Genomic DNA, 24,871 nt, shown 5'->3' on the forward strand with positions numbered 1-24,871 from the left:
TTATTTAGCTATGTAGATGAGCATCCCCAACTTTGTCACTGTAACCAGTAAATCAAATCCTCACGTAATTCTGGATAGTGGGAGATCCCACAGCACTCTTTCCTATTTGATGAGATGGCTATAAGCCTGTCCACTGGATACTCTCTCCCACCAAGCATAAAATATTCCAGAAGTCATACCTGGCTACCACACCCAGAGAAGCTGCAGGTAGGTTTACCATGACTGTAACTTATGTGCTGAAACCACTGTCCAGGTGGAGATACACGATCAAATGGGGCTGCTACTGTTAGAAGGAGCACTGTGTGTGTACATATGTCACAGCTGCAAGTTACAAAAATGCAGATGAACTGTTGTCAGGTCACAGAAGAATTCTCTAGTGTGACAAGAGTAAGCTCTCCCAGTTTGTTTTAACTTCCTTGTTTATAGCAGCAGCAATTTCTTCTGAGATGTCCCTTCAAGTGAATGGAAAGACAAAATTTCCAGGAACAAAGTGAAGAAATGTATTTGTTAAATGTATCAGATTTCCTCACATTAAGCAATTAATCGTGTTGACACTCAAGTGATCCTAGTTCGGTTTCCAACTTAACACTCAGTAATGACAACTGGAGTACAGTTCATATTATTTATGGTCCTATTACTTCAGCCTGTCTGCAAATGCAACATAAGCATCATGGTTTATACTGTGAATATTTTTTTTTCATTATTTGTATTGTGGTAGTGTGTGTGGGCCCTGAATGGGACCCACTGTACTACACATTAGACAAAAGCAAAACTGCCCCGCCCTGAAGAGCTTACAATCGAAGTATAAAATGAGAAATGACAGATGGCTACAAAGTACAGGGAAAGCATAAGGTACCGAGGTGATTATGAACAGCATGATAAGCAGACACAGCACACTGAGATTATCTTTTATGAGAACAAGGGCAGTGTTGCCAACAATCTCTATTTTAGTGCAATCTTTCTGTGTGTTTGTTTGTTCTTAATGTCCCAGCTCCTGGAGCCAGGTAATTATATGAGAATCTTGGGCCTCATTTTTTTTTTTTTAATGAAAGTTTCTGGTCCTCATGGCTAAGGAGAAAAGTTTGAAAACATGAACCATAATGGTTCAAAAACAAACAAAAAAACCTGAAGGCAAATAAATCCTTATTATTAGGCTTAAAAATTGCAAAATTTTGGGGCCTGACTCATGATTTCTTGAAACAAAGTGGGTGAGATTGTATCTCTTATTAGACCAACAGATTTCTTAACAGTTGAGGCTGGCAATATTGATTAGAAACACTTTCTTTTTTCAACACAAATTACAGAAGTTAAGGAATATTTTATAAGTAAATGCTAAAATTATAGATCATGACGTGAATCCTGATTGCACATATGAAAATGGGGGCAATTTGGCCTAATTCTTCTCTTAGCCACACCAATGTAAATCTGGACTAATTGCACTGGAATCGATGGAGTTATACTGCTGTATAACCGGAGTAAAACCTTATCTACAAGAGTGGAATGGGAAAAAAGTTTCTCAGTAGTGCATCCAGAATTAGGAACAATGAGTAGTTTCATGCATGGTAGTCTTCCAATGGCTGGTATTTTTAACACTAGATCTGTTCTAAGCAGGGTTAGAATCAAAGAATCATAGAATATCAGAGTTGGAAGGGACCTCTGGAGGCCATCTAGTCCAACCCCCTGCCCAGAGCAGGACCAATCCCAACTAAATCATCCCAGCCAGGGCCTTGTCAAGCCTGACCTTAAAAACTTCTAAGGAAGGGGATTCCACCACCTCCCTAGGTAACGCATTCCAGTGTTTCACCACCCTCCTAGTGAAGAAGTTTTTCCTAATATCCAACCTAAATCTCCCCCACTGCAACTTGAGACCGTTACTCCTTGTCCTGTCATCTGCTATCACTGAGAATAGTCTAGATCCATCCTCTTTGGATCCACCTTTCAGGTAGTTAAAAGCAGCTATCAAATCCCCCCCTCATTCTTCTCTTCCGTAGACTAAACAATCCCAGTTCCCTCAGCCTCTCTTCATAAGTCATGTGTTCCAGACCCCTAATCATTTTTGTTGCCCTTCGCTGGACTCTCTCCAATTTCTCCACATCCTTATTTTAGTGTGGGGCCCAAAACTGGACACAGTACTCCAGATGAGGCCTCACCAGTGTCGAATAGAGGGTAATGATCATGTCCCTCGATCTGCTGGCAATGCCCCTACTTATACACCCCAAAATGCCATTGGCCTTCTTGGCAACAAGGGCACACTGTTGACTCATATCCAGCTTCTCGTCCACTGTCACCCCTAGGTCCTTCTCTGCAGAACTGCTGCCTAGCCAAACAGTGGAAGAAGTGGTTTCTGAAGATTGGGCATTTAGAAAACTTTTTACTTTCTTGGTGTGAGGTTTGATTTGGTCTTTGCACCCTCACACCAAGAAGTGTCTATCCTTGAATTAACAGAAAACTGAAGTGATTGTTAATGAATATTCATCTTAACATTTATCTTAAGATCTTAGTTGAATTTTTTTAATGTATAAATAATTGTAACTGTTTTGACATTTCTGCACATGTGAAACAATGAAACTATGCACTATAATCTCTCACTGAGAATTTCAGTTTCATTGTTTCTTCCCAATGAATTCACTCTGATGTAGGCCTCAACCAAGCAAAACATTAAAGCTTGTGTTTAACTTTAAGCATGTGAGTAATCCAGGTGATGCCAATGGGACTATTCATATTCTTAAAATTAAGCATATGCTTATGTGCTTTGCTGGATTAGGGCCATAGTTAATGAGGTAAATTGTTGGTCATTGTAGAGACCTCTCAAAATAGGCATATAATTCATGAGAAAATAAGCACTTTCACCAGAGGAATGCATGCTAGAGTCTGGAGACTTTTATGCCTATCCAGGGTATGTTCTATTATTTTCTGGAAAAATTTTAGAAAATAGATTGGTTGGGATATGGATCCAAGATACAAAACCTTAGTGTATAAAGCCCTAAATTATGTGGGTCCTGAAAGACTGCCCCTCTCCTCAGGGGTACCACAGTAGTCAAGAATACCAGAGGTGCTTCCGGAGTATTTTCAATAAGGGGCCCGCAGCTTTGGAACTTCCCCGCTTCCCTCTTTACAGACTAAAACAGCTGACCTTCAATATTCTCTTTAAGGCCTGTTTTCCTAATTGTTGGAGAATAAGGAGAGTTGGAGAGATCATGGTTGCTTAAGAGGATGGGATTTGCTAATAATAATACCTAACTTTCACATAGGACTTTTTACCAGTAGATTTCACAGTGCTTTACAAAGGAGGTCAGTATCATTATTCACATTTTACAAATGGAGAAATTGAGGCACAGAGGTGGAAACTGACTTACCCAAGCGTAAGAAGACTCCAAAATGTTGTGGTGTTTTACTTTGTCATATTTATTAATACACTATAGCTCAATTTGGAGCTCAGAAGTCATAATACTTGACAGCTATTTGGTGTTCAAATGAGTTGATTTTGGTTCAAAAACCAGTCCACCACGATCTACATAATGAAAAGTAGTGCTTTAATTTTCATCCTTGCTGGCAATAACAGACAGGCCAAGGACTGAATGGACCTGGAGCCAGAAGTGCTTTTTTCCTTACAAGTGGTCTCTTAAGGAACACGATGAGGCATGTTGGTATCAGAGTATGGGGAAGCTTATATTGAGGCTCCCTATGCTGTACTTGTTCTGTGGCTATGTAAAGAACAGCTAGGGTAGAGGACCTAGCATTGTTGTTCACCCAAATTCCCTTGGATTTTTTTTCAGTTGGTCTTATTGGAAGGCTTTGATTTTTATTTTGCTTGTTTTACTGTCACTTTTCAGAGTTTTGTGTGTTTAACTTATACAATGGAATTGTCAAGTACAACCGTTGGGGGAGTAGAATGTACAGAATTTGTACTAAACATTTATTTTTCTGAATAGCAGACAGACTTGGCTAGGAGTGGTTAATATTGGTTGTGGAGTTAAGGTAATTATAGCAGTGGGACATGAGGCCAGAGGATGGTGGTGGCAACCTATTGCTGCATACCACTTAGGTTTAGGGAGTACTTCAGGTTATTTTTAAATACACTAGCAGTCAGCCAGTGACCCCCTGAGTGAATGTAAGAATTTTAATGAAAATAGTCATTATTATTATTGTGCCTTGTGTGTTACTATTTGAAATGCAAGTACGTACATCACAGGTTATATTTCAGGACTCTTCCTGCTATATTTACAAAAAGTGTAGAATTCCAACTGAAGTCAATGGGAGAAAGGCAGCTACAAGCAATATGCTGCTTGGAAAATGTAGGGGCCATAGTAAAATATCTCATGGGATCTACTATGACAGTATTGACAAGTGAGTTGAATTTGGAACAAGGATTTCATTTGTCTGGACTTTGGGAAAGGCTTTATAGCTCAATTGAGCAAACTATCCCTGATCAGCAAAGCCCCTAAGCACATGCTTATCTTTAGGCTTCACTGTGCATTAAAGTTAAGAAAGTTCTTAAATCTTCACCTCTATAAGGCTGGACTTAATTCAGCAAAGCACCTAGTCATATGCTTGAGGAAATGTAATAATTATGTAGGGACGTTGTACAAATCTGAATGTCTGACAAAAGGAGAAAAACACGTATCTTAAAAATACTATTACTTTTTTACTAAATTTTTAAAAAGCCAATCTTATAGAGGGATTGGAAAATAGTAAAGCTAGCAACTTTTCTTAGTTTCTGGAGTCTCAAACTTTCTCTCATTACTTTCCACCTTCTATTTTAGTAGATTATTACAAAAAATATTTTCACAAAATGGGGTATACAATAGTATCTAATTTACTAAATAAACTAATAAACTAGTGAATGCTATTAAAACTTATTTTCTTTTTAATTGTCTACTTTTTAATGTAATATAGTTCTCACTTAGATTAAAAAATTCCTTGAATTTGTCATTCCAGTATGTAGTGACCCAACTGTATTTTACAAAGTGTAAATCTTTCACAGTTTTGGGTAAGGCAGGGCTGCAAACAAAACACACACACACATATATATGACACACACACAGAGTCTTTGGAATTCAAATGAGCTGAATGTAATTTGTTGATACATGTTATCAATGATGTACTGTTTTGGTTTATTGAATAAAAAAAATTATTTAATAAAGCCATCTTTCTCAGCTTTAAAACCGTTACTTAAAAGTACCTCAATTACTTTGGCATGGCTAAGACATTTTCTTTAAGTTTAAATAATTTTCCAAAATATTTATGATCAATATAATTGGATACTTTGCGGCTGTTACTTGAACAAACTAATTGTACAGTGTCTCCAAAAATATATATTATTTTGGTATGCCAAACTATGATATGTAAGCCTACAATAACGTTCTACTGTAACAGCTCATCATGAATCTAAATGCTGAAGCAGGCTGTTTTTTCAATAGATTTCCCTTTTCTAAGGGTTGGATCCAAATCTTGCAAGGCTGCTAGACCTCAGGAACCACTAAAAGCATAAAAGTACCTCTTACTCATGTCCTTATCTCAAATGTCCTGTTTGTTCTTTACCCTTAAATAGATGAGCTGTTGGAAACTGAAAGATGGCAGTATCATAGGAGACAGGAAAGGAGCACCCTCAGAAACTAGTGGTTTTGAACCCACAGTGGTAACAATATAGCTGTTGACCAGGTACTGCTAAATTGTAATAGAACAACATCAAGGTACAGTAGTTTTTCACAAATGTGGGGAAAAAATCCAGACCATCACTGTTCATAATAAACCCTTACTAGTTTGAAGTTCAAATCCATTTCTTTACAAAATTATTTTCCTTTATTGAAGATTTACACTGGTTTGTTATTTTAGGACTGCTCATGAGTTCTGAAATACTGGCATTGGTATTTTTAATATAAAAACAAAGCATTAAAGCATTTATTTTCAAAAAACAAAACCAAGAATTACAATGGACTCTTAAAACGAGAAAACCCCCCAGCAAGTTACAATTTTGCCCTACTAACCTCAACCTGGTCCTTTATAGCTTAATAAACAAACATAAAAAGCTAGCCTATTCCTACACGAGAAATATCCGAACATTTTCTTCTTAACTCCTGTTACATATAGTCTACTCCCTAAAAAAAAACCAAAGAGCCAAATTCTGAGATCCTGACTCAGGCAAAACTCTCATTAAAATCAATGGGAGTTGTGCTTGAGTAGGGAGTGTAGAATTTAGCCCTAAGTTAAGAGAATATTAAGGCTGACCAGTTAAACATTTGGAAGTCAGGCAATGACAAAATCCAAGATCTGTGCCACCAAAGGCAATTTCCTATAGCATGGGACAAAACTGGTAACAAGGAGAACAAATATTCTTCAGTGGATGAATCTGGATGAATGAGGTTATATTCCTTACTTGTCAACATTTTATTAATGCTTGATTTCCAAGGTAACTTCTTTAGTAGCAGTTGTGGAAGTTAACTCAAATTGGTAGGCTCTTAAACAGTTGGGTCATTGCTCCTCTGCCAGCGACTGCCAGGTAAACTGCCACTAGGCTGAAGACTTGTGGACCTTCCAGCTAGGAAGGCATTATCTGAAATCCACAATGAAAGTAATAAGACCCCGAAGCTCCAACAAGCTCTGTGCAGGCAATACCATGTGCCTCTGGAGTTCCTGGCAAGATTGAAGCCTGAGGCCTTGTCTATATTACCAAGGTAAGTCAACCTAAGTTACGCTACTCCAGTTACGTGAATAACGTAATTGAAGTCAACATAGCTTAAGTTGACTTATTGCAGTGTCTACACTGTGCTGTGTTTATTTACCTTATTCATCTCAGGGAGCTGGAGTACCGGAGTCAATGAGAGAGCGCTCTGCTATAGACTTGGCGAGTCTTCACTAGACCCACTAAATCAACAACCGCTCCATCAATCACAGCAGTACCAATCTACCAGTAATTGTAGACATGGCCTAAGTATGCAGTGTGCTTCATCCCATCCAGATTTAAACATGCCCCCAGGTTTCTTGTTGACCAATATGTACATCAAACATAGACTTGGCAGAATTAAATGTACATTTTATAATTTCAACAGATAATATAGATGTTTGATTTTTAAGCATTTTTTAAAAATTTTATTTAAATTTTCACCGTTGCAGGAAACTAAGGGGGAGGGTCAGAATATTATCTAATGACACTGAGATTCAAAAAGTTAAAGCTTTATAACTGTTAAAATACAAATTACCAAAATAAACAAAGTAAGTATCCTTAAGTCAAACTTAAGCAGTACTTTTCTTACCTTTCTTATCTGTAAACTTCAATTATTATCAATGGAAATATTTTTGTGTGTGCATGGACATTGACATTTACCAACGTTTACAGATTAAAAATCGAATCCTTCCAAGCCTAATCAAACACATGGCATGTCTACATGAAAAACTTAGTCGCCCTATATTAGGTCGACTTACAGCCACCACAGTAATTACTGCAGTGCTTTATGTACACACATCCCTCCTTCGGTCAGTGGTGAGCGTCCTCACCAGGAACACTTCCACCAACCTAAAGGGGGCAGTGTGGGGAGCTGAGAGCCCAGGTTCTCAGCTCCACTCAAAGCTCCCTGATGGGAACGGGCTCTCGCCCCACCAACCCCTGGCTCTCGCCTCCAGCTCTTGACTCCCTGCTGGGAGAGGGGCAGCTGGGCTCCCAGAGGGGTGCTGGGACCCCAGGAGTAGCCCAGCTCCAAGTGGGGAGCCTGGGCAGCAGCCAGGCTGGAAGTAGAGAAATGGGAGCATGCCTGAGCGACGGGTATAATAGGCCAAGGGAGGTAAGCTTCTCCTAACCCAGGGCCTGGCCCTGCCCACAGCCTGCCCTCACCCACAAGCCAAGGGGGGGTAGGTGCCAGCCAGTGACCCATCACTGGTGCTGGCTGGCAGCCCGGGGCAGTTCGGCTGGGGCTCCTCTGGTTGCGGGGAAAGCGGGGGGCTCAGGGCTCCAGCAGACAAGGGAAGGGTACTAGGGGCAGGGCCTCAGGCGGAAGGGGTGGGGCCATATGGCTAGCCAATGGGAGCGTGGGGGGCAGCCCAGCTATGCTTGGGGAATCTGGGCAGTGGGAAGCAGCCCAGCTGAGACCAGGGTGGAATTTCTTATCAATTTTCATGCTGGAGCCATGAAATTGGCATAAAAGGCAGCTAACAGCTGATGTAAGTAACACAGTGCCTACACGTACACTGTGTTGCCCTAACTACACCCTGGAGGTGGAGTTATTATGTTGGTGTAGTAGGGCACTTAGGGCATGTCTACACTATGAAATTAGGTCAATTTTATAGAAGTCGATCTTTAGTAAGTGATTTTATACAGTCAAACATGCATGTCCCCGCTAAGCGCATTAGGTGGGTGGAGTGCATCCTCAATACTGTGGCTAGCATCAACTCATGGAGTGATGCACTGTGGGTAGCTATCCCACAGTCCCCGCTGCCCACTGGAATTCTGGGTTAAGCTCCTAATGCCTGATGGGGCAAAAACATTGTTGTGGGTGGTTTTGGGTACATGTCGTCAGTCTCCCCTCCCTCCCTCTCTCCTTGAAAGCAACATCAAACAATCATTTTATGCCTTTTTTCCTGGGTTATCCGTGCAGACACCATAGCACGGCAAGCATGGAGCCCGCTCAGCTGTGCACTGCTTTTGTGAGCATTGTAAACACCTCGTGCATTATCCTGCAGTATGTGCAGAGCCTGGCTAGTAGCTGCCAGCACAAGGAAGGTTGTGAGGAGGACATGAACACAGATGTTCCTTAAAGCATGGGATGTGGCAATTGGGATACCATGGAGGCACTGGGGCATGTTGATACAGTGGAATGCGGATTCTGGGCCCAGCAAACAAGCACAGACTGGTGGGACCGCATAGTGTTGCAGGTATGGGATGATTCCCAGTGGGTGCAAAACTTTTGCATGCGTATGGCCACTTTCATGGAACTTTGAGTTGCTTTCCCCAGCCCTGAAGTGCAGGAATACCAAGATGAGACCTGCCCTGACAGTTGAGAAGTGAGTGTTGATAGCCCTTGGAAGCGTGCAATGCCTAACTGCTAATGGTCAGTCGGGAATCAATTCGGAGTGGGAAATCTACCGTGGGGGCTGCTGTGATCCAAATAGCCAGGGCAATCAATACCCTTCTGCTAAGAAGGGTAGTAACTCTGGGAGATGTGCAGGTCATAGTGGATGGCTTTTCTGCAATAGGGTTCCCTAACTGTGTTGAGGCGATAGACGGAATGCATATCCCTATCTTGGCACCGGACCACTTTGCCAAACAGTACATAAACTGCAAGGGGTACTTCTCAATGATGTTGCAAGCACTGGTGGATCACAAGGGCCATTTCACTGACATCAACGTGGGATGGTCAGGACAGGTGCATGACACTTGCATCTTTCGGAACTCCAGGCTGTTCGGAAAGCTGCAAGAAGGGACTTTCTTCCCAGACCAGAAGATTACCGTTGGGGATGTTGAAATGCCAATAGTTATCCTTGGGGACCCAGACTACCCCTTGCTGCCATGGCTCATGAAGCGGTACACAGGAAGTACACAGACTTTGACTCCCTCCGGGAACTGATGGGCAAGATCCCCTGGGAGAATAACATGAGGGGGAAAGGAGTCCAGGACAGCTGGCCGTATTTTAAAGAATCCTTATTGAGGTTACAGGGACAAACCATCCCGATGTGTAGAAAGAATAGTAAATATGGCAGGCGACCAGCTTGGCTTAACAGTGAAATCCTTGCTGGTCTTAAACACAAAAAAGAAGCTTACAAGAAGTGGAAGATTGGACAAATGACCAGGGATGAGTATAAAAATATTGCTCGGGCTTGCAGGAGTGAAATCAGGAAGGCCAAAGCACACCTGGAGTTGCAGCTAGCAAGAGATATTAAGAGTAACAAGAAGGGTTTCTTCAGGTATGTTAGCAACAAGAAGAAAGTCAAGGAAAGTGTGGGCCCCTTACTGAATGACGGAGGCAACCTAGTGACAGAGGATGTGGAAAAAGCTAATGTACTCAATGCTTTTTTTGCCTCTGTTTTCACAAATAAAGTCAGCTCCCAGACTACTGCACTGGGCAGCACAGCATGCGGAGAAGGTGACCAGCCCTCTGTGGAGAAAGAAGTGGTTCAGGACTATTTAGAAAAGCTGGACGAGCACAAGTCCATGGGGCCGGATGCGTTGCATCTGAGAGTGCTAAAGGAGTTGGTGGATGTGATTGCAGAGCCATTGGCCTTTATCTTTGAAAACTCATGGCAATCGGGGGAGGTCCCAGATGACTGGAAAAAGGCTAATGTAGTGCCCATCTTTAAAAAAGGGAAGGAGGAGGATCCTGGGAACTACAGGCCAGTCAGCCTCACCTCAGTCCCTGGAAAAATCATGGAGCAGGTCCTCAAGGAATCAATTCTAAAGCACTTAGAGGAGAGGAAAGTGATCCGGAACAGTCAGCATGGATTCACCAAGGGCAAGTCATGCCTGACTAATCTAATTGCCTTCTATGATGAGATAACTGGCTCTGTGGATGAAGGGAAAGCAGTGGACGTGTTGTTCCTTGACTTTAGCAAAGCTTTTGACACGGTCTCCCACAGTATTCTTGCCAGCAAGTTAAAGAAGTATGGGCTGGATGAATGGACTATAAGGTGGATAGAAAGCTGGCTAGATTGTCGGGCTCAATGGGTAGTGATCAATGGCTCCATGTCTAGTTGGCAGCTGGTATCAAGTGGAGTGCCCCAGGGGTTGGTCCTGGGGCCGGTTTTGTTCAATATCTTCGTAAATGATCTGGAGGATTGTGTGGATTGCACCCTCAGCAAGTTTGCAGATGACACTAAACTGGGAAGAGTGGTAGATACACTGGAGGGTAGGGATAGAATACAGAGGGACCTAGACAAATTAGAGGATTGGGCCAAAAGAAATCTGATGAGGTTCAACAAGGACAAGTGCAGAGTACTGCACTTAGGACGGAAGAATCCAATGCACCGTTACAGACTAGGGACCGAATGGCTCGGCAGCAGTTCTGCAGAAAAGGACCTTGGGGTTACAGTGGACGAGAAGTTGGATATGAGTCAACAGTGTGCCCTTGTTGCCAAGAAGGCCAATGGCATTTTGGGATGTATAAGTAGGGGCATTGCCAGCAGATCGAGGGACGTGATCGTTCCCCTCTATTCGACATTGGTGAGGCCTCATCTGGAGTGCTGTGTCCAGTTTTGGGCCCCACACTACAACAAGGATGTGGAAAAATTGGAAAGAGTCCAGCGGAGGGCAACAAAAATTATTAGGGGACTGGAACACATGACTTATGAGGAGAGGCTGAGGGAACTGGGGATGTTTAGTCTTCAAAAGAGAAGAATGAGGGGGGATTTGATAGCTGCTTTCAACTACCTGAAAGGGGGTTCCAAAGAGGATGGCTCTACACCATTCTCAGTGGTAGCAGATGACAGAACAAGGAGTAATGGTCTCAAGTTGCAGTGGGGGAGATTTAGGTTGATATTAGGAAAAACTTTTTCACGACGAGGGTGGCGAAACACTGGAATGCGTTACCTAGGGAGGTGGTGGAATCTCCTTCCCTAGAAGTTTTTAAGGTCAGGCTTGACAAAGCCCTGGCTGGGATGGTTTAGTCGGGGATCGGTCCTGCTTTGAGCAGTGGGTTGGACTAGATGACCTCCTGAGGTCCCTTCCAACCCTGATATTCTATGATTCTGTGAAGTCTGGACAGCATTAAGGAGCAGTTCAACTATAGGCTGAGCAAGTGCAGAATGGTGGTAGAATGTGCCTTTCGATATTTAAAGGGGTGCTGGCGCAGTTTGCTGAGTAGATTAGACCTCAGCAAAATCAATATTCCTATTGTTATTGCTGCTTGCTGTGTGCTCCATAATATCTGTGAGAGTAGGTGGAAGATGTTTATGGCGGGGTGGGAGGTTGAGGCAAATCGCCTGGCAGCTAATTTTGAACAGCCAGACACCAGGGCAATTAGAAGAGCACACGGAGGTGCGCTGCACGTCAGAGAGGCTTTGAAAAACAGTTTCATGACTGACCAGGCTATGGTGTGACAGTTGTGTATGTTTGTCCTTGATGCAAACCCACCCCCTTTGGTGAACGTACTTCCCTGTAATCCAATCCTCCTCCCCCACTTCGACCAAAGCTGGCACAGGAAATAAAGTCCCTATTGTTCTGAATCCATTCATTCTTTATTTATTAAAAAAAAACTTGAGATCACTGACAACGCTGACTAGTAAAAGGTAGCCCTGGTGTACAAAGGGTTTGATAATGGGGTGAGGTGGGGGAGGAGGGAAGGACAAGGCCACAAATCAAAGCTGTTTGAATGACAGCCTTCTATTGCTTGGGCCATCCCCTGGAGTTGAATGGCAGGGTGCCCGGAGCCTCCTCCCCCAGAGTTCTTGGGCGTCTGGGTGAGGAGTATATGGAACTTGGTGAGGAAGGCAGGCGGTTACACAATAGCTGCAGTAGGGGTCTGTGCTCTAGTTGCCTTTCCTGCAGCTCCACCAGACGCCCATCGTGTCCGTTTGCTCCCCCATTAACCTCAGCATCTCCTCCTGTGTGTTCTGATCACGCTCACTGTATGCCTTCCTGGCCTCTGCCACCGAATGCTTCCATGCATTCAACTGTGCCCTATCAGTACAGGAAGACTGCATGAGCTTGGAAAACATGGCATCGCAAGTGTGGGTTTTTTCGCCTTCTAATCTGTGATAAGGGAGGGATAGCTCAGTGGTTTGAGCATTGGCCTGCTAAACCCAGGGTTGTGAGTTCAATCCTTGAGGAGGCCATTTAGGGATCTGGGGCAAAAATTGGGGCTTGGTCTGCTTTGAGCAGGGGGTTGGACTAGATGACCTCCTGAGGTTCCTTTCAACCCTGATATTCTATGATAACCTAAGGGACGGAGTTGATGCGGGGAACATAGAAACATTTGCAACTGCAGGAGGGAAAAAAGGGGGAGTAGATTTTAAGAAGATACATTTCTGAGAACAAAAAGGAGACTCTTTCACAGTAGTCAGCACATGTTAGGTACAAAGTCACATTTTGCCTTTTATATTGAGCACCTGCTGGTATGGTGACACATCACACGTTGCTGGGCAACAGAATTTGGTTTCCAGGCAGCCATGGTAAGCCAAAGCATACGTGGGGTTGGCTTCTTTCACGTTCATAACATGTGGGAATGGTTTCAAACTGCATCGCCCTCTTTTCCCATAGCAACCAATGCTGGTTGGGTTTGCCTTTAAATAGCTTGGCTAAAAGGGATCATCCTGGAGAAAAGCCACTCCCCTCTCCCCACACCCGCATGTGGCTATTCTCCGGGATGATCCCTTTTAGCCAAGCACAAACAGCCCAGCATGACCAGGGTCTAATGTGTCGGGGATCACCAAACAGAGGGGATTACTGGTCCCTAACAAAAATTCCCCTATTTCAACCAGGTGACCATGAATGATATCGCTCTCCTGAGGCTCACACAGAAAGATAAAGACTGAATGTTGCATGAATGCAACCAAAATCCAGGACCATTCGCTGTCATGCTTGGTGCTGCAAGATTCCATACCACTTGCTACTGGCTTGCTGTGGTAAAATGTCCTGCCATGGAGGACAAAGTAAGGCAGCCCTCCCCAGAAACCTTCTGCAAAGGCTTTCAGAGTACCTCCAGGAGAGCTTCATGGAGATGTCCCTGGAGGATTCCCGCTCCATCCACAGACATCTTAACAGACTTTTCCAGTAGCTGTACTGGCCACGAATGCATCCCAATTGTTCAGGGCAAATCAAACATTAAAAACACAAATTTATTTTAACCCCCATAGTGTCATTACAAATGTGCACTCACCAGAGGTGCCTTCTCCGCCTTCAGGGTCCGGGAACAATACGCCCTGGCTCAAGGGTGAGGAAAAGGTCCTGGCTGCCGGGGAGAACGGATTCTCTGGTTGCCTGCTGTGCATTCTCCTTCTCCTCCTCAAAATCCTCATCCATGTTGCGTGAGGCTGCCACCTTGCCGGTGTCCATGGAGAGTGGTGGGGTACTGGGAGAGTCCTCCCCTAGAATGGCATGCAGCTGATCATAGAAGCCGCATGTCTGGGGCTCTGACCTGGAGCAACCGTTTGCCTCCTTTGTTTTTTGGTAGGCTTGCCTGAGCTCCTTAATTTTCAAGCAGCACTGCTGTGTGTCCCTTGTGTAGCCCCTGTTCACCATGATCTGTGCGATTTTGGCATATATATCAGCATTTCTTCTGCTGGCTCGGAGTTCTGCCTGGACAGATTCTTCTCCCCACACAGCAATCAGATCTAGTGTCTCCCGTTCGCTCCATGCTGGAGCTCGTCTGCAATTCTGGGACTGCATGGTCACCTGTTCTGCTGAGCTTGCCATGCTCACCAAACAGGAAATGCAATTCAAAAGTTCCCGGTGCTTTTCCTGTGTACCTCGTTAGTGCACTGGAGTTGAAAGTGCTGTCCAGACCGGTCACATTGGAGCACTCTGGGATAGCTCCCAGAGGCTAATACCATTGAATTGCACAACACTGCATCTACACTATCCCAAATTTGACCAAGGAAGGTAGATTTTAGCGCTACTCTCCTCGTCAGGGAGGAGTACGGCAGTCGGTTTTAAGAGACCTTTAGGTCAGGAACAGGGTTGGTTGTGTAGACTCATTCCTTATAAAATCGACCTGCTAATTTAGCGCTGCCAAATTCGACCTAACCTCATAGTGTAGACCAGGCCTTACATGAGCAGGAGCAAGGCTGTAGGGTGCACATTGACATAGTTAAGTTGACATAAGCTGCCTTATGTCAACCTAACTGTGTAGTGTACACCAGAGTTCTTTGTTGGGTCTCGTAATAAATTTACAAAACAAGGCTCTGCAGTAGATCGGTTTGTGACATTGGAAATAAATATGCAAGAGAATTTGAAACTAGATACTGGAAATGAGTGTGAAGTAATCATAGCAACTGTTTGCAGAAAAGACTTAAAATATTTAATCTGATAGTCAAATTTTTTACCATAAGCTTGTATTTCTTTGCAATTTATATTGAAACAAACATATTTTTTGCAAAATGTCTATCTTTTTTATTGCACGTGCAACACCTAACTTCTTGTGCTGGACACCTTAGCTTTGTGCTATAGTTCTCCCTACATGTACTGCAAACAAATCTGGTCTCTGGTGTTTGTTTACCTGTGTATTCTGTCTTTATGCCAATTTTAATTAGATGCACTTCAGGTTTTTATTACTTAAAATTTTCATTTATAACATATAGTTTTAACAAGCTCTGGAAATATCCATTGTTCATTACAAAGTCAAGTTTATTTCTTGCTACTAACCTTTCTTTTAATCTAGTTCAATTATATGCCAAAAGTAATCTGGTTTCCAATTAGTCCATCTGTTAATTTAAAAATGATCTTACTAGGTAGACAAGGTGGGTGAGGTAATATCTTTTATTGGACCACTCTCCTAATACTCAATAATGCCATTTGCTGGCCAGTTTCTTGCGTAGAAAATACACCTTTTCCTATTCTTCTATGGGACATGGTATTCTTAAAATTGTAGAATGACTCTGTCTAGCACTTTACATGCTCTCCTTAGAAGAATGTATTGTAGACCTCCAGTGCCTCTAGGGTTAGCAATGTAGAAGACTTCATACTTTGATTTCTCTGCAATACAAATTGGTTTCAGGAAAATTTTCAAGTCCTACAACTTCCATTTCTCTCCCAGGTTCCCTTCTAGATTGAGTGATTCAGGGGTGTGTGTGTGTGTGTGTGTGTGTGTGTGTCAAGTAAGTGATTTCCTGGTTTTTATTGCACACTGTGCTAAGGTGTATGAATTGCTGCCTGACCTGCCTTTTATTTAATAAAAACTTTGCAATTCTCCAGTGAGTAATGCTCATTGACATCAATTAAATCTCTTTTTTTCTTTAATGGGAATTTGATCAGGCCTTCCAATCTGTCTCTTAGGACCTACTGGTGACTTGGCAAGGGTGACCTCTCCAACCTAATTAAGTCCTGCCACTGAAAGTAAGGGGTCTGCCATGTGAGTACAGGGATTCACCTGCACACAGTCCATTACTAGCTTGGCACCAGCTGCCTTCTGAAGTTAATTATGGTGAAGGGTTAGTAAGTTCTTGAGGGGTGTGTAAGTTACTATAACTGAGCCTACCTGTCAACTTCTTAAGAAGAAGAAGAAAATTAGCAAGCTGTAGCATCCAAGGAGAGTGCACCCCAGAGTTTGGGTTATTGCCTGTTATCTGTCCAAAACCAAAAGAAATTGATTTATTTTATAGCTAGTAACAGACAAACCATGAATAAAACAGACTGAAAATGTTTTATGAAGCAATCTTCCCATAAAATAACTTCATATGTGTCTCTCCCTTGTCTTTCCTTTTTTATTCTCCATTTTTCTTTGTAGATGCTGATGCATCTTTTCTTGTCTCCTCCTGTTATCTGTATCTTTTTCCTTGAGGGTAATTTTAACATTTTGTTTCCTCCACATTTTTTTAGTTTGACCTATTTACCTTCAGTGCAGTGTTTTCCCCAGGAATTGAAATTAAGGGGGGTGTTCGAATTTACAGGGGGGGGGGTGTCAGCGCCAATGAGGGGTGAGACCGGGAGGGTGAAGGTGGGATCTGTGGCACCATAGTAAAAACTGAAAAATATTTCATGACCATTTTATTAGTTTTAACTCATGTTTTAAAAATCATCACACAAATTAAAGCTGGCTACCAAGCCTTCTGTGAAGCACTACATCTATATCCTTCTTGGTTTCTTGTTATAATTTTGCTCAACTCTGTTAATGAACTTCTTGAATGCAGTGCATTCATCTTTGGTGGCTTCTTGTATGTCCGGTACTTCCATTCCTTCAATTGATATGGTCATTAGATCATTCACATGATCAGGCAGAAGGCAACTTCTTTCAGAACACAAAATTCTACTCAATGAGGCAAAAGAACGCTCAACTGTAGCTGTTGTGACTGGGAGTACCAAGAGATGAATTCATACTTCTTTCATCCCAGGAAATATACCACAAAGATTGGGTCAAGCCACTAGTGATGATAAAGTTGAAGGCAAATCTTCATTCATTAGTCGTATGATATTCCACTCTGTGTTCAAATTCTCTAGTCTGTCCTAAGCACATGGCAGCCCCATTGCTGGTAGTGCCTCACTCCACTCAACTGTTGGTGTTTTATAGGACAGGGATCTGTAAAAGCTACGTAGAGGTTGAGTAGAATCTAGAAGTAGCTGTTGTAGATTTTCAAGAATCAAGTCTGTGTACTTTTTCAGTTGTCTTAACAAACACTTCTTGTCCTCTTCACTTAAGGATTCAATATAAATGCCTTCATTAGTCAACTTCAGGTCCGAAGTCTTTGCTTCTTCCAGTATATTTTCAATGGATAGCTCTCTGATTGATCCAAATGTAGCTTCTATTGCTGGACAAAGATCTACTACTGTTTTAGCAAAAAAGAAAAGGAGTACTTGTGGCACCTTAGAGACTAAGAAATTTATTTGAGCATAAGCTTTCATGAGCTACAGCTCACTTCATCGGATGAATGGTGCATCCGATGAAGTGAGCTGTAGCTCACGAAAGCTTATGCTCAAATAAATTTCTTAGTCTCTAAGGTGCCACAAGTACCCCTTTTCTTTTTGCGAATAGAGACTAACATGGCTGCTACTCTGAATACTGTTTTAGCAGATGCCTGGATGGCATTGTTTAATGACCCAAGTGGTTTCAACAGTAGACTTACAAGAGAGAGAATGGCAATAGTCTTCTCTGAACATAGTAGCAAAAGTAATCCACCAGCCTCACTACTTAGATCCATCCCATCTTGGTAGATACTTTCCAAAGCCAGTAATAATGGCTGGAGTGATTAAGACAACAGCCAAGGATCGCTCATGAGAAAGCCAGAGGGTTTTCCCAGGTTGGACTAATTTGAACTTCAATCCCAGTGTATCTTCTATATTTTCCAAGATATTCAGTCTTTTTGGATTCTTGCTGAAAAAAGAATATAATGAAGACATTAAATTTATAGCTTTTTAAATGTCTTTTGAAGAGTCTGCAGCTTGTACTAGCGCTAGTTGGAGTAGATGGCCTCTGCAGTGTGTATAGGAGAGATTAGGGTTATACTTTTCTCTGAGCAAAGCTTGTACTCCACCATGTCTTCTAGAGAAGTTTGCAGCTCCATGAAATTCACAAGCAGCCATCTGTTTGGGGTCCAATTGACAAGCATTTAACTCTTCTAAGATGTGAGTTGTCACAGATGCAGCCAATGTGTCTTCTATAACTTGAACATCTAGAAATGCATCTACTGGCCTACCACTGACATGAAGTTAACGTACACAATGACTTAATACTTGATGCCCATTTGCATCAGTGCATTCATCAGCCATGTATGCAAATTTTTTTTGTGGTGAGAGTTCTTCACTTTTTCAACAGTTGAGTCTTTCACTGTTGCACCACATGCTTCTAGCCAGTCAGTTGAGTTTCTTGCAGAAAGATAGTGAGCATTTGCTGGTCTTGTTCAGAACCAGTGTTCAACTTTAGGATGAACAAGTGATAATGCAGTTAACATTGGCTTCCAGTTTGTATATGTGGTATCTCTTGCTTAAATAGAAAGTATGATGCCATAGCCATGTTTGTTCACATGAACTATGTTGTGTCTCCAGCATTCTTAACAGCTTCATTAACACTCATCGGTGTTGTCCTTGGTCAATGGAAACTCACAGTTCAGCGGTGCTTTCACATGAGTTCACCTCCCAGGTTGGGGGCAAGAAGGCACCTTGCTCATTCCTCCAGCTGCTCACTGTTCGCTCTGGCCACTATTGTTCATTGTACCACCGTTCACTCCATCACTCTGTTGCCAATGGCCCTGTGCCATCACCTTCTGCTGCCACCTGCCACTGTGACCTCTGCTAGTTGGTCTCTTGAGGTTCCACCCAGCTCTTGGTGTGTTCAACTGAGCTTTCAGTGGGGGAACCTCAGACTGGACCGTTTCTTCCACAGAAACATTGTCCCACAGCAGGTCTAAGCACTTAAACCTGATTTCAGATGTAGTGGTCACTTAACAAAACAAAAGACTATCTATGGAGTCTAATCAGCTCTGTCTTTAAACAGGGGAGAGGGGCAGGTCAAATCATACTTGTGACTCAGGGAGACCATCAACCAAAACACCTGTCCCTACCCTCTCTCTTGATGCCCTCAATCAGCACAGGCTAAGTACAGTTCTACTGCCCTTTACTCACACAATAAGAATAACAACATTTCATTAGCCCTCCACCCTGCATTCAAGTGATTTGTAACCCAACCCCAGCCAAAATCTATCACTTAAGCAACACAGCTCTGTTGTTGGATACCTAGGTAGATTACAATACAGTCTGGTCCTGAAGCCTTTCCCACCAGCCCCTAGCTCATCACTAGCTGTCAGGGAGAGCTCATTTAGACTTTGCTTACAAATCATAATTTGAAATTATTAGGTTGGACAACATCACTGAAATGAAGGCATTGACATTGTCATAAAAAACAACAGCTGTATAAGGAAGCTAGTCTATGTTTATACTTTTCAAATCTATTATACTTTTTCAGATACATGTATTTTATCATACACTGTATATGCTTTTAAAGTGTGTATTAATGTTTCAATTTCAATTCAAATTTCCAAACAATCACTAAACTGGCAACACTGCATGTAACTAGTTAAAAAAACTGGGGGGGGGGTGTTGGGGAAATTGGGCGGGTGTCGTCTTCTCCCCCTCCGCACCCCTTTTCATTTATCTACCGTTCTCTTTCCATTCAAATTTCCTTGGTCCTCTCTCTCTCGCTCCCTCTCCCTGTAGGGCTACTAAGTCCCAGGTATGCACCAGGACTGTACACAGAAACTGCAATTCCTCTTGCAGGGGTGCCTGGATTCGGGCAGTCAAGTGCCCTTAGCACCTCTCTCTCTGCTCCCTAAGCCGACTTCAGGAGGAGACAGCGGTGGTGGCTACTGCACCTGGTAAAGAGGGACCAGGCCAAGAGCCCAAGCGAAGTGGGAGAAGCACAGAGTGCGAAGGGGGTGTGAGCGTGGCCCTGCCGATGTGCCCCGCACCGCGAAAGGGGAAAGCACGGGGCAGGCACGAGAGGATGAGGGCTGGAAAAGGTGGAGAGAAGCGGAAGGGGAAATCACTTGCATAACTGCGTGAAGTTCGCATGTTGGACAACATTTGACAGCGCTGGGCTGCCCTTTCTCACTGGAAACCGGCTGGGGGTCAGCCGGCCACAGGGGGGCTGAGACGCTCCGAGCGCTGCCCGCGTGTGCCAGCCCGACCCTGAGGCAGCCCCGGCCACCCCGGGGCGAGTCGCTCTGGGTCCGGGGGCGGCGGGGCGGCGCTCGGAGCTAGCGCCGGGGGAGGGGTGCCGGGGTCCACCGCGCCTCGCTGGTTTGTCCTTACACCGCTCCGAGAGCAGGAGCGCCGTGGCTGTAGCTGCGCCCCGGGCCCTTGGGGGGGGTGTCGGCTGGGGGGGGCCCTCGTCTCCCAAGCGCTCCCCTCTGGGGCACTTGGCAGCCCCAGGAGCTACCTCCTGTGAGGGAGGGGCCGTGGGGAGGGGCCCCGCCCCCCGCGGGCTCTTTCACACCCAGGCTATTCCCAGCGCCGCACGAGCCGCCGCGCTCTTTCGCCCGAGCGGCCAGGCGCCGCTGCCCCGCCCCCACCGCTCCCGTTAGCACTCGGGGCAGCTCTCGCGGTGTTTGGCGGCCGCCATATTGTGTGACACTATTTTGATTTGGGAGCGCAGCGAGGGGGGGGGACGGGAGCGACGCGGAGCCGGAGCGGTTCCAGCTGAGGACGGGAGCGGCGCCCGCAGACACCCGCCCACCCCGAGCCTCCCGCTTCTCCCGCCCGCGGCGGCGGCAGCTTGGACCTCCCCCCCCCTCCCCTTCCCAGCGGCGGCGCAGCAGCGGCGGCGCGGCTCTGAGGTGTCCCCCCTGCCGGGAGGCGGCGGCGGCGGCTGCTGAGGTGGGGGAGGAGGAGGAGGAGGAGGAGGAGGGTAAGGCAGACCCCGCCGAGGCAGGCCTGGCGGCTGCTCCCCTCCCGGGGGGCAGCTCGGCCCGCAGGCCTGAGTGGGGTTGGGGCTCCTCCCGGGCCAGCCCCTGGCCCGGCTCCCCGGCCAGCCATCAGCGGCCAGGGAAGCTGAGGCCTCTACACGGGGGAGGGGGCTGTCGGTGGAGGGAGCAGCCCCCAGCGCAGTGTGCGAGACAGGGGCACGGAGCGGCCGCTCCGCCGGCCAGGGGGCTGTCGCCCGGCGGGGAAGCCGGGACGGGATGGAAACTATTTCCCTTGGCACGTCTCTGCTGCCTTCCTTGAAGTGGAAGGGATTGGGTCCGTGGGGGAGGGGGGTGCCCCTGCCCCTGTCCCGCATCGGAGTGCGAAGGGGGTGTGAGTGTGGCTCTGCCGGTGTGCCCCGCAACGAGATGCGGGGCATGAGGGAGACCCCGTCCTGCATCTAGCTGTAGAAATTGCTGCCTCCAACCAAAGAAGGAAACGGATTAGCGTTCAAAAGCGCTTGTTTTGGTGTTGGGGGAGAGGTTGATGCCAAATAGCTGACAGGTGTCTGTTTGCTGAGATATTGTGCTGTTTGGGTTTGTGTCCAGAGTGTCAGAGGTGTGATTTGTGTGTGTGCTGTCTACATTGTCTTTGCAGGATTTGGTTGTATTTTCCATATGTAGTATATGTGGGAGGTTAGTTTCCAGTTTTAAAGTTAGTTCAATTGTGAAGAAGAAATTCATGAAATCTTTCTAATAAGAGGGGTTTCTGACAGGGTTGCTTGAGACAGTTTATCTTTTGCCCTGTTATAGGATCCAAATACATTATCGAGAGGTATCTAATATGGAGCTTCATTCATTGAAAGGCATTTAGTAACATTCTAAACAGTAAAAAGAACAGGAGTACTTGTGGCACCTTAGAGACTAACCAATTTATTTGAGCATAAGCTTTCCTGAGCTACAGTTCACTTGCATACAATGAAGTGAGCTGTAGCTCACGAAAGCTTATGCTCATGCTCAAATAAATTTTAGTCTCTAAAGTGCCACAAGTACTCCTTTTCTTTTTGGGAATACAGACTAACATGGCTGCTACTCTGAATTCTAAACAGTGAATCGTATTCAGATTTTACACTCCTTGGGCAGGGACCATCTCATGCATTTTTACAGCACCTAAGACGTGATGAACGTCACTAGGCAGTACTCTAATATTACTACTAGAAGTCCTGGCTTTGTTCTGTAGAACACACTTAAGGTGTCAAATGCCTATTTTAACCATCTTAGACAAAATGGGTGGTGGCTTGAGGGTTGCCAGAAGCTGTGAATGGGTGACAGGGGATGGATCACTTGATGGTTAGCTGTTCTGTTCATTTCCTCTGGAGAACCTAGCATTGGCCACTGTGGGAAGACAGGATACTGGGCTAGATGGACCTTTGGTCTGACCCAGTATGGCCGTTCTTTTGATAGACTAGATAAAATAATGTTGTCATTTCCAAACTTTGGCTTTGAAAAGAATATACTGTACACAGTTTTTAGCAAATTCAGTTTGGGGATATATTTGGTATTGAATTAATAAATACAGAATCACTGTATTAGAGTGTGCTACATCATGCTTTTGGATTCTGTATAAACTAAACTTAAGCCTCACCTATACTGGGAATTGACTATATTTTCAGCAATCTGGAACCAGTGTGCACTAATCATTGGCCACCATTTGCTGAAATAAGTGTTAATCGCCAGTGTAGACAAGGTCAAAAATAGTAATTTATTGGAGGAGCAAGTATATTTAAATGCATTTATTTTTTATCTGGATCACCTGTAGAATGCTTTGATTCTGGGGCTTGACAAATCCAGTCTCTTGTGTGCTGTTGGAAAATGTAATGCTTCCCTTGACACACTACACTTGAAAGATTAGACCTATGTCATCAATTTCCATTAATTTAAAGAGTTGTTACTTTTGATAACAACCAATGAAGAGGTTAAACTACCCAGTACTGTCATCTCAAGTCTGTGGGGTCCTAAACTACAACAGAATGAAAACTGAACTGCTTCTTGTCCATTTTCTCTGTTAGGCATAGGGTTCTGAATAGCAGCAGTGAAAACTGACAAGAATTGGGCCAATTTCATGCTGCTACTTCATGGGAGATCTAGAATAGTAAAAGAAGCAGGCACTGAAGCTGTAGGGATGACCCAAAACAAAAGAGCCCCCTTCATCTCATAGCAGCCAGAAGCTTGGGTCATGCTAGAGCAGAAGAGAAACATTCTCTGTCATACCAATTTCAGAGTAGCAGCCGTGTTAGTCTGTATCCATAAAAAGAAAAGGAGTACTAGTCTCTAAGGTGCCACAAGTACTCCTTTTCTTTTGTCATACCAATGAAGAGGGTGGAGGAAGGGGCAGTGTAGCAGAAACATTCCTCACACCGGTTTTTAAAGACACTAGGGTGGAGCTAGGGGAATATGAAGAGAATAATGTTCTTCCTTTCCAGCAGCCAGATAAGTCAGAAGGAGGGCAAGGGGATTTGAAATTTACTACATCTACAATCTGGAGGTTGATATAAAAGATAGTTTCTGAACCGGGTCGAGAGACAGCACCCTGGTAGGAATCCCAGCACCCTATTCCTTTCCAGCTTAGTAGATGACTAGTACATTTTTCAAGACCCATTGAGTTAAATTTGTCATTTATTCAACAGATTATTCTTGGCTAATCTTTATATTTTATATGCTAATAAGTTTTAAAAGCTTTTGGCAAACTACTTGTGTATGAGAATATAAGTATTCAAATTGCAAAACAAGGTTGCTTTTTACCCTGTTGAAAATTCCTCTCTGGTACTATGAGCATTTATGGTTGGAAACATTGGAAGAAATAAGTCTGTCAGGTATGATCTAGAGCTTCTGAGATAAGTATAACCTTAAGACTGAGAGATCACAGTGCTTTTTTTTGTTCTTGAGCTAGTACAAACAGAATATTGAGTGCTGTTGGTGTTTTTACAGGAAATAGAACAAAAATTCCAATGATTCAGAACTTGTAGGTGTTTTAAAAAAGTTTTATACTTAAAGTTAAAATAATAAAGTGATCAAAATGAAAGTTAAGCTGATTCCAGTGGCATATACTGTTTTCACAAGATTTTTCTTTTCAGTTGTGTGTTGGAATTATCTTTCGTTTAAAAGTGTACACTTCCTATTTAAAAAGAACAGGAGTACTTGCGGCACCTTAGAGACTAGCAAATTTATTTGAGCATACGCTTTCGTGAGCTACAGCTCACTTCATCCATCCGATAAAGTGAGCTGTAGCTCACGAAAGCTTATGCTCAAATAAATTTGCTAGTCTCTAAGGTGCCGCAAGTACTCCTGTTCTTTTTGCGGATACAGACTAACACGGCTGCTACTCTTAAACTTCCGATTTAGAGACTTGACAGGACAGATCCTAAAAAGCCTCTTGGGTCATAGTTGGTAAACCAGTCCTGATTAGATGTTATATTCCTAAATGCTGCTTTTTAAATACCCTGTGGCATAGGGAGTAAGCCATCCAATTCTCCACCTGATGTTGGTTTTTGAGTATTGATTCTGATTGGTGGCATTAAGATGATATTTAGAATTGTAGGACTGGAAGGAATCTTGAGAGGTCATCTAGTTCAGTCCCCTGCACTCATGGCTGAACTAAGTATTCTCTAGAAGACCATCCCTGACAGGTGGTGTCTAACCTGCTCTTAAAAATCTCCAATGATGAAGATTCTACAACCTTCCTAGGCAATTTATTCCGGTGCTTAACCGTCCTGACAGGAAGTTTTCCTAATGTCCAACCTAAACAGCCCTATTTCATTAAAATAGTACTTAGGTTTGATCTTTCTTGGGAGGGTGAAGAGAAGAAACCAAACCATGAAAAATGTCAATCTTGTCTTGGGCTAAT

The 24,871-nt window shown here is 43.9% G+C and overlaps 1 protein-coding gene across 2 annotated transcripts in view; it reads left to right on the top strand.

Annotated features, from left to right (window-relative positions):
- Positions 1-20,734: 20,734 nt before the first annotated feature.
- TAB2 (TGF-beta activated kinase 1 (MAP3K7) binding protein 2) overlaps positions 20,735-24,871 on the top strand; it is a 142,821-nt gene continuing 138,684 nt past the window's right edge. For both annotated transcript variants that reach the window (XM_077813183.1, XM_077813184.1), the window contains exon 1: positions 20,735-20,941. The gene's annotated coding sequence lies outside the window, so the exon portion shown is untranslated. The remainder of the gene's footprint in view (positions 20,942-24,871) is intronic.

This window comes from Eretmochelys imbricata, chromosome 3, assembly GCF_965152235.1.
Source record: "Eretmochelys imbricata isolate rEreImb1 chromosome 3, rEreImb1.hap1, whole genome shotgun sequence".
Taxonomy (NCBI): domain Eukaryota; kingdom Metazoa; phylum Chordata; order Testudines; family Cheloniidae; genus Eretmochelys; species Eretmochelys imbricata.